General features: G+C 42.0%; 1 long non-coding RNA gene across 1 annotated transcript in view; it reads left to right on the forward strand.

Moving 5' to 3' along the window:
* The first annotated feature begins 415 nt into the window (after positions 1–415).
* The window catches only part of LOC117936102, a 39,403-nt gene continuing 29,074 nt past the window's right edge, over positions 416–10,744 (forward strand). Inside the window, exons 1-2 of the long non-coding RNA XR_004654889.1 lie at positions 416–621; positions 2,280–2,514. This is a non-coding gene — a long non-coding RNA (uncharacterized LOC117936102). The remainder of the gene's footprint in view (positions 622–2,279; positions 2,515–10,744) is intronic.

Genomic DNA, 10,744 nt, shown 5'->3' on the forward strand with positions numbered 1-10,744 from the left:
AAAAATGAATAGGGAAAGAGAATGTTAATAACTGGGGAGGGTATTGGGCTCTCCAAAAGAACAGAAAAACACACCATGCACATTTTCATTGGAACATTCAACAAAATAAAAGAAAGATTAAATTTGATTATAGATCAGTTTGGTCCATGCATAAAGTAGATGTCTAACCTACTTTTACTACATTTTGTACAAAGATCCAGTGAATGAAATTTGAGGTGTGATGGAGGATTTATTTAGTGTAACATGAGTAATGTCAGTCACACAGCCCTTTCCTAACATTAGCTAAAAGCTAAAGCTGTAGCAGCACCCCATAGTATGGCTGCATTTTATAACTTATGGATTCAACTTGTAATTGGCAGGTTCTTTGAAGACAGTCTTACTTCTTTTTAAAAGAATCTCACTTTAAACACCATGCTTTAAACCCGAAATATCATATTTCCTTTGGCCACTTGGAGGCAGCGGGAACAAACTGGGAACACATTGAGAAATCTTTACCTTTTAACAACAGTTCAGGTTAGCATGACGAACTTGTTAACGGACAACTTAATTTGCTACTCATCCAGAAGTAACGGAGTAACATTAGGATTCATTTGGAACCGTGTTTCTGGCCAACTGATGAATGTAAGTCTAATATGTAGTCTCTTTAAGTTCGGTTTTGGTTAGTACGAACACCTGAGTGAAAAACCTCGCAATTTAGCGTTAGCTGCTAAATTATTAACCGTCTGCCGCATGGTGCTGAGCAGGTAGCATACAGTGGGTTTTTGGAGCATTTCTTTAACTGCAAATGATGCCATGAGAGACATGCCATAGTGAGCCAAACAACAGTTGTGTGGGGGGGGGGTACAGCTAGACAAACTGGCTAGCTTGTTCGAGCTCTTTCACGTTGTCGGCTACATTGTTATCACATTTGACAATATTGTAGGCAAAAATATCGGTTATTGACGATTTTATGTAAATACAGACTTAGTGAGGCTGCAAAGCTTACCGTTTGCAAGTTTGCAACAGTTACAAAGAGATTAGGACAGTTTGGTTCAGTTTCAGTCATCCTTAAAGGTATATTTTAGCATACAGAACAGGTAAAAGTGTGAAAAGGACAAGCTTCTTGCGTTTGAGGGTGGATTATCTGGATTTTCTGCAGCTACAGGCCTTAAATGTGTTTATTCTGAGTAAGCGCTTTAACTGAGCAAATAATCAACCACTGGGTGGTGCTCAGCACTCATAGTTTCCATCCCTTTCTATAGTTTGATACATCAAAGCCTCAGATAGTACAGTAGCCTTCCTTTCAGGCTTTTTCCCTGTGATCCCCAACCATCAGTCTGCAATTTTAGTTACTAGATTGATATGGATGACTGCCTATAAATCCCATATCTAAGTTGTGTAACTGAGGAGAAATCCATCAGGCAGGTTTCCCAATGCACTGAAAGATCGCACTGAAAATGTCACTTAATTGCAGGGATACTGAATGTATTCCAACACACCATGTTGGTTTTAATGATAAATTGAGCCAGATATCATTCAAATCTTGATTACAGTTTTCTTCTTTGATTATAGATTATATGTTAAAAAAAATCTATGTTTACGAGAAGACTATACTCTGGTTTATATGTTAATTTCCTTCATATGAATTCATGCTCTTGTCTGCAGCATAACCACACAATTGCCTTCAGTGTGACTATCTCTGGCTCTGGGGACTTTTTAGTTCACACTTGAATTGTTATGTCCCTTCTCTTGTGCTTCCAGTTTCTTTGTGTGTTCTGAACATTATCTCTGCAGGGGGTTACTGTCACTTCGTTACAGAGGAAAATACATTATCATGTTGTTGAGTGGAGAAAGCATGAAATCCAGTCAGAGATTTCCTCTTGGAGACAATTGCTCATAATGGCCCAAATGAAATATGACGGCATTTTGTGTGTATTTGTGTGTGTGTGTATGCATGTGAGTAAGCAGAGAGATGGAGGAGTGCACTCACCCCTGTAACATTTTTTGATGGATAACTTTTTTCTCTCCTCTCGTCACACGTTGGTTGTCACGGTGATGACGAGTGGCTTTCTTCTGCTTTTGTGGCAGGCGGTGGGATGTGACAGTCTTACGGGCAGCTGCCAGCATGCGTCTCATTGCTCTTTCTCCTACAGACTCCCCTCCACTGCCTCTATCCCCCCCCCCCAGTTCAAATAATAAACTCCTCACTTATTGTCCATTTTACCAGTCCTCTCCTCAGCGATCCACAACACAGCATCTTAAACCATGAATATCATGTCTTTCTCCCCCATCTCCCTCAGCTGACCTGTGTGGTGCTTCAGAAATAATAACAGCATTGAGAACAGCAACAGCGGTGACAAGAGCTATTACAACGCCATGCAACACAACAACAGAGGACAGACAGCAATCCGCACCAGATGGGTGCTTCCTGTGCCAGGCAGGAAATGGCACTGAGCTCCCTCGCCATCATATTTTATTTTAGCAGAGAACAGAGATGATCATCACTTCATCCTCGACACATCCATCCCCCAACGGGTGAGCTGTAAATTCCTTTCAGTTTTATTTTTTTTTCTTCCTCATCTCTGCGTGGATCCCACTTCAGTTGTTGTCATCGTTGGCAAGAAATATTGGGCTTATTCAAACTCTAAGATTTAGCCTCTGAGCCTTTCCTCTGCCTGCTGTGGCGTCTCTCTGGGTAGAACAGCAATGAGCCTATTGCGGCTGACCACACACAACTGACTGACATATGAACCGATAGGGAGCTTCTAACAAAAATTCAACACTATCCAATTGAATTATGTTATTAACAGTCAGTGTCAAATAGCACCATATTAATTTACAAAGAGCCAGAGTAGCTCATTAATGCCTTGACACTCCAAGCCGACCGTTGGGCCGTCAGCCTAACTAGGATGTGTGTTTACCACACCATTGCCAAGCGTCGGCCTTTGTCGGCCTTTTTTTGGCCGATTCGACATCAGCGGTCGGCGGCCGAACAGCCAATTCATCTGATTGGCTGTTCAGCTTGAAAATAAGAGAGAGGAACACAAACAAGCGACTCTGACAGGCAAACACAAAGCTCTTTTCATTTTTCATCTTATCTGATCAATCTAATACACAGAAGAGCTGTCAAACTGGTCAAAAACAGTGTTTGAATGTTTCTTCTAAAAAAAACAATGAATGATTGGAATAACTATTTTTTCACATTATAATGTTCATAAGAGGGCAAATGTACAACAACATACAACATAGTAGCATAACTACTTGTGTAGGCATATTTACACACTCTACATGCCTACACAATTTTTTTGATTTGATATAAAGACCGTGATAGACCTCTCTCTCTGCGCCCTCTGCACCATTAAACAATTACCCCCCCTAGCAATAGCAATCAAGCTAGCTTTCTAGCCAGCCGGCCAGCAACTAAATTACTTAAATGTAGCAACTTAATGTTTAATTCCCACGCTCATGTCACATAGTAGGAATGCACACTGCTATCGCCAGATGAGTGATATGTTTTTTCGGCTACTAATATTATAAGGAACACTAACTTTGGGTCAAAGCAACCAATTGGCTTTGGTGGTTTTGCATTCACAATATATTTTATGTGTCTTACAGTTACCACTACGCCCCAACAACAGTTTGTGCAACCACTCAAGCCCTTCTTTATAGCCCAAAATTACAAATGACAAACTTGCCTCAAAGAGCAGTTACGGTCTGTACAAATCTGGTTTTTAATCATCGCTTTGGATGAGAAAAAACTAAAAAGAAAAAACTAGCAACAGAGGAGGGATCCCTCTTCCGGGATGGGCAGACATGCAATGTCATATAAACAGAGTGGAAGATTAAACAAACAACGTTGTGTGTGTGTGTTTGAGAGAGAAACGGCTTCATCCCTGTGCTGCGTGGTGCAGATAATGTGGCCAGTTCTGCTGTGTAGGCCCTGTGTTGAACAGATGTCGTGGATGCTGATACTGTCCCTGTGCTGAGCATGAACAAATTACAGGCTGATTCACTCGTGAACACACACACATGCTGCAAATATGACCTTCAGATTACAGATGGCTATCAGAGTCTGCCGGCTGGATTTGCAAGATGTAAAATACTGAGGGTGTAATCCAGCACGGGACAGAGGATGGTATAACGTGGGGCAGGATGGGCACCAGATGGCGGATGTGTATGTATGTTAGAGGGAATGTTAAGCATGCTGGGGCACTGACATTGGGATTATGGTAGTGTGTTTTTGATGTGCCACAGATGGACCTGTAAGGTTTTGTCCTCAAAACTAGATGCAGGTGGATAATAGCCCTAAACATGAAAAACACTGTTCTGTTTCAACTTCTCTTTGCTCACGTTGCACCATGGCAGAAGGTTATGAACTTCCATTATTAGTTAATGGAGGCCTGCACTTATAGTGACCTTGAGTAGCATGTGAGCAGTAAGCTGAATAAGAGAATGCGAGCACGAGTGCTTTGACTTTCAACCTTGATTTCCCTGTGGTGTTTGGCGAGTAATATCAGACAGATAGGGAGGAAGAGAGAACCAAAGAAAGAAACACAACCTGTGAAGAAGAAACAAAAGGGAAACACTGTTGTCATATGAATGAGGCCTCGTTTAGTTGTTTGACTCGCAGAGGTCACAAGCCAATTGAGCTAGCATGCCGTAATACGGTGGACCATCTTGGGGACGGTTTTCTCCTGCACATCCTTTTTCATTTCCCCTCCTCTCCTCTTCCCTCCCCTACTCCCGTTTCTTACAATGTTTTTGTCCTTGCCATAATTTCATCTCTTTGCACGTCATTAGCAAGCTGGCGCCTAATGAATTTCTTATCTCTCCGAATTCAGTGGCTGTTGTGATAACGTTTATTGTGTTCAGTTTTACTATTCACCCCATCGGAGGTGTGTGTGTGTGTGTGTGTGTGTGGTGAAACAAACAGTGAGACGTATTTAGAACGTCAGTGACGGAGAGAGCTCTAAACAGTGGTGGTTGTTTTGGTTGTGTATCATGCAACATTTAACTTTTTAAATGTGAACATAAATGAAAGTATTGAAATGTGTGTGAGGTGAAGAAGTGGATGGCAGCAAACCGGGAGGGATACGGTACATGGATACACAGAAGAACAAGTGGGGGGATGACAGAATGAGGAGAGGAGGAAATTGAAAAAAATGCACAAAGGAGTGGCTGAACCTTTTTAAAAAGAGACCTTGAAAGCAAAAGAAAATAGGAGCCACTTAGTAGAAACTGATACAGGAGGGAGTGGAGAAGAGGGAGCTCAGAGATGATTAAACAAGTAGAGAAAAAAGGAGAGAAAAAAAGGATGGGAGGCTGATCGAAGGACAGAGCAGTGGCAGATGGGAAGGTTCTGGTCTGTTACTGATGTTCCTCCGAAGAATTAAAGTCCAGGAAGAACACACACACACACATACACACACACACACACACACACACACACACACACACACACACACACACACACACACACACACACACACACACACACACACACACACACACACACACACACACACACACACACACACACACAGTCAGCTCAGTATAGGTGGTACGGAAGGCCCCTGTAAACATCTGCAATCACCTACTGGCTTTCCTTCAGCAGTAGTTAGTGACTTAGTGACCCATGCAACCCCTCACACACCAGCATTAGTAGTAGCGCATGGTCGATTCAGAGTGTCACCTCACTAACTACGGGCACACACTCACACATATAGACATTACTTGCTCTAAGTGTTAAGCAAAATCCTCTGACACCTTTCCTGATAACCAAATGCATATGGGGTGAGATATAAGGAGTAGGGAGGAGTGAGGAAAAGAGAAAAGGGAGATTGAATGAAGAGTTAATAGCAGCTGTGTCAAACTGTCAGCATTAGTGCAATGTGGTGTCAAAACAAGACCTCATTGAGCACTTGAGCTGTATTTTATTTTTTATCTATTTTTATGTACAAGGAGTACAGTAATACTATTGTGGCTTAGGAACCTGATTTCCTGTTGGTAGTATTCTATTCTATTTTATTCTTTTATGACCCGTTAAACAGGTAAGATGTCCTTGTGTGTCTAGAAAGGCATCTGCCAAATAAATTGTATTATTATTATTATTATTATTATTATTATTATTAATGATAACGTTACGCATTATGTTCTTGTTAGTTTGAGGCATGTGTCATCTAAGCATGTATGAAAAGGTAATTGCATATTTCCCTTGCAGACTCCGCCCACATTTAAAGGGTGGAATACAACCTTATTGAGGTAAAATAATCACACATAATAATAGTAAATAATAGCCATCATTTGGCACTTTCTTTTCTAAGGGAAGTCACGTAACCAACAAACATTAACCTTCAAAAATCTGACAATTAAAAGCAAACATTACATACGTTTTGAGCAAAGAATCTAGAGCCTAGAATCTAGTTTGAAAATTGGTATGGAGTGATGGTAAAAAAAGATCAATCAATGACTTTTTAAAGCAGCATCATCCTCACTGACGGAGCAACAACGTAAAATGTAAAGATACAAATACTGCTTGCACTGATTTGCTGGGAATGATTTCCTGGATCACTCACATGCTAGAATTACATGCAAGGACTATTTTCATTTTTCATTTCTCGTGTCATCATGTTTATACATACTGCCAATGTTTTTGGGTTTAACACAGTAGTGCATCATCTGGTCTTTGAAAAGCGCCGGTACCCTATAAGCATGGTAGATTAGCCTCCAACATACCTTGAAGGCAGTGATGTTACACACTAAATTGTTCTCTAATTCTTCAAGGGTCTGGGGATACAGCAGTGCTTTAGTTAGAGTGTCAAACAAATTAGGCTCTTGTCCTCCGAAGCCTTTGAAGGAAAGAAAGAGAATTTAACTCAATCAATATGTTGAAGGACAACAGGCAGTTAGTGTGAAGAGAAGTGAGACACACACGTGCTTAACTTTCTCCCGATTTAAGGCTATGAGGAAAAGAGAAGGCGTCTCGGGAGAGGCTAACGCTGGCTTTCATGCTTCAAGTTGATGTCAAAATTCCACTTTGAGGCCATTTCATGTCTAGCCACTGAAGAAAGAATTCATTTGAGGATGCAGAAAGGTACAAGTTAAGGCAATTCACGAGACTGTAATGAGGACCTTTTTTGTTATCTCTCATTGTGAATCCAATTTGTGTGAATCTGTGTGCATGTGAGCACAGGTCACGCCGGTCATCCATCCATCCATCCATCCATCCATACATCCATCCATCCATACACACATACATACATATAGATCCATCCTCATCGTCTTTTGTTCTCTAAGCATGAGGAGTTTACACACCCCTCATCCAGTTCCGAACCTGCAGCTCAGACAGCCATTGCACACGGAGTAGCAAGTCTACACAAGGACCCAGAAGCTACAGTACATTACACACCCACTTCCCACTCTCATCACAGTACAAGCAGCCAGAAAGCAGCCACCGTGTTGTTCGGCGCTGCAGTGCTTGCCAACTATCCCCATGTCCTGGGCAAGGCTGAAGTGGGCGCGGTCTGCAGAGAGCTGCTTAACTGCCTCAGCATGAACATCAGGAGCGCAATTCGGCTAGCTGTCCCCACGCATATGGCCCTGTTTTTCATTTTTGGGTGTACTCAGTGGAAAGAAGAGGAGAGAGAAGGAGGTAGAGCTAAGGGATAAAAGAGGGTAAAGTAACAGAAATACAGAAACAAGATAGAAGGATAGGTTGAATAAGATAGATGGACAGGAAGAGAGACTAAGAGAAGAAAGAGACAGAGATGGAAAACCAGAGTGGCAAGAAATGAGTAATTGAGGGAGACAGAGAGAAAAGGGTTGAGAAGGTGTGAAATGCGAGAAGAGAGTTTAATTTGTTTTTCGGCAGTGTCGTGCCGTCACAGAAATGTGTTTACCAGCCCCTACTTTGCCATTAGTGACACTCGGGCGCTCCTGTAGAAGAAACCAAATAGGTTCATAACTGCCTCATGTATCCTCCAAATGTCCCTATAGCTCTCCGTCTGTTGGACTGTGCCCATCCGTATGTCTCCTCTCCTCACTTCATCCATCCCCCTCTGTCTGGCTCTGTCTCCCTTCTCTTTTTGTTTTTGTTTTCTCTCTCTTACTCTTGTCTGTTCACTCCTTGTGCTCAGTCTTTCTCCAAGTTTGAACTGCTGCCTGTTGTCGTGATAGAAGGCTGACCCAGAAGTGCCACAGTCCAATGTGGGGTGGAGGGATGGAGAGCATGTAAATGAGAGTGCAGGATAGATACAGACAGGGCAGCAGTAGCTCAGGTCATGAGGACTTGGCTTGGGAACCGGAGGGTTGCCAATTCAATTCCACCAAGTACAGAGTGTTGACTAGTCGCTGAAGAGGGGCCAGCTTGCCTCCTGGGGTCTGCCGAGGTACCTTTTGAACAAGGCGCTGAATCCCCAACTGCTCAGGGATGGACATGCTGATAAGTTATTGCGTATTTGGTCTTTAAACGACTAGACTGCAATGAAGGCAACTTCAAAAATGGGACGCAGCTACAGAGCGTCAAAGAGGAATAATGAACAAGACAGAAGGCCAGTATTGACTGTATTGCAGCCAGTCTCAATATTCACTTCTTTTCTCATCTCACTGAACATCTTTCTTGAGTCCCAACCCTGTCCTCGTAACAAATCCAACCGCAGAAGCTGGTGGTGAAAAATACAGTTTTAGCCTGTACAAATATATAGATTTTGCATTCTTGCTTTGCAGCTCGGTCTATCCTCTGACACTGCCAGTCGCTTTGATACAGTAGTACCTTTGACTTCACAGCACTTTAGTATTTCAACCTGGCTGCTTTTATCTCCTTTGCCTGCATAATAGCCTTGGTATCCGTCTTGCTGCCATCCTCTGCAGGCTGTACTATGCCTTTTAGCAGCCTCCATGGCAGCTCTGTGTCTCTGCCAGCCCGTCGGCTTGCTCTGTCCTACCCAACGTTTCTTACGTACTGCTTCACCACCATAAGCCCGTCAATCTTCACATCCTTAAGGATGGAACTGAAATTGTGTGCTTACAGTACATCTAAATAAGACATACTGTGCACCAGAAATGAGTGACACAAATAACAAAGAAAATTAGAACTGAAAATCTAGCTTGACAGATATAAGAACAGTTTACAGTAGCAGAAAAAAATTGATATATTGGTAATAATGGATGATGAAGTTCTTGCTCGCTTGCATGCTTTCGGGTTGACAGTTCGGAGTCAAAAGCAGCCTGGAGGTGAAAGGTGTCACTACACTGACTCTCACTTTGGCTGCTGCTAAACTCTTTTAAGGTCTTAGCTTCCTCTTATATTCTGGTGTCAGACCTGTCACAGAGCGCCACTTAAGAGCGAGTCGGAATATACCCTCCGTTAATATTTTAACAGCTCAAACAGTTGGAGATCAAGCAGAGTGACAGGTACATGTGAGGCAGATTGAATCCAAGGGTCAATACATGGAAGAGAGTCGGACCAAAGTGTTCTAGTGGGAGGTCTTTTTGAGTCAACAATCAGCATCGCTGTGTTGACTTAACGATGTTGGCCGATTGCATCCATGCAATATGGCAACCGTTTATTGGTTATCATGAGAAGATACAATTGTAAAAGCTTTTTACTTTTGTTTCTTGTGGCATTCTGTAAGTATAACTTTTGTCTTTCTATTTTTTGTTTATTATGTTGGGGGGGGTTGGGGTTACTGTTTGCTTTGTTAGAAAAAAGAAAAAAATGTGATTTGATACGTTGATGTCCCGATTCTTCAATAAATGTGTGTGTGTGTATGTGTGGGAGGGGGGCGTACGTGTTTGGAGAAGCTTATGAATGGGAGGATTTAGGAGGGAAAAGTTGAAGCAGAAAGCTGCTGGAAGTAATCTTGTGGCCTACAGCTGATAACAGCTTTCCACCTGGAGGCTCTTAACAAACGCCTGGACCCCCATCAATCAACCAAATGTCGGAGAGAGAGAGAGAGAGGGAGAGAGAGAGAGAGAATGACGTAATGCAATTTTGTGACCATTGAATGATCATCAAACATGCAATTAGGATTTTAGGACACAATTGTGCTACACCATTTTACACTTAAAGGTGCCCTGCCGCACAAAACCGATTTAACTTGCATTTTTTGAAATAAGTTAGGTCCAAATGTGTTTGTGTTATGTCATGAATGTGAAATAAATTGCTACCTCCTCTGTCAGCTCTAGCCACTGAAAAGAAATAAGCAGAGAAATCAAGCCAATTGCCAAAGTTGGTCAGTCTGATGTCATGTTGTCTGAGCTCATTACTATTCATGAGCTCGCCCAGTTGTGCTGGGTAAAGGATACTGATAGCCAGGCTGTCGTTGGCTAGCTGTTAGCTAATCAGAGTGAAGCAATTTAGCTCGATGAATATTAATGAGAACTGGCACAAATCGAGCTGAGTCTTCCTGCAGTCTTTCTATACCAAGCTAGAATGGCTTGAAACAGCCATGAACTTCAGACATTACCACAAATCAATGACTAATTGTGTTACCTCATTCGATGGTAGAAAGTGACTCACGGGCATTAAAATGAAAATCTTTGAGATTATTTCTTTAAAGGGGCACACCATTGTTTAAACATGCCTATGTCACAAAATAAATTAGTTTTCTTGGCCTGTGCTGCTTTTATTTACCAATACTAAGAAAACTAAGGAATTAGTTATAGATTACAGGAGAAATAAGATTATAGCTGAGGCAGTGGAAATCAAAGGTGTAGAAATAGAAAGAGTGAACACATACAAGTATTTGGGCGTTGTTTTTAACAA

This window comes from Etheostoma cragini, chromosome 20 (genome assembly GCF_013103735.1).
Source record: "Etheostoma cragini isolate CJK2018 chromosome 20, CSU_Ecrag_1.0, whole genome shotgun sequence".
Taxonomy (NCBI): domain Eukaryota; kingdom Metazoa; phylum Chordata; class Actinopteri; order Perciformes; family Percidae; genus Etheostoma; species Etheostoma cragini.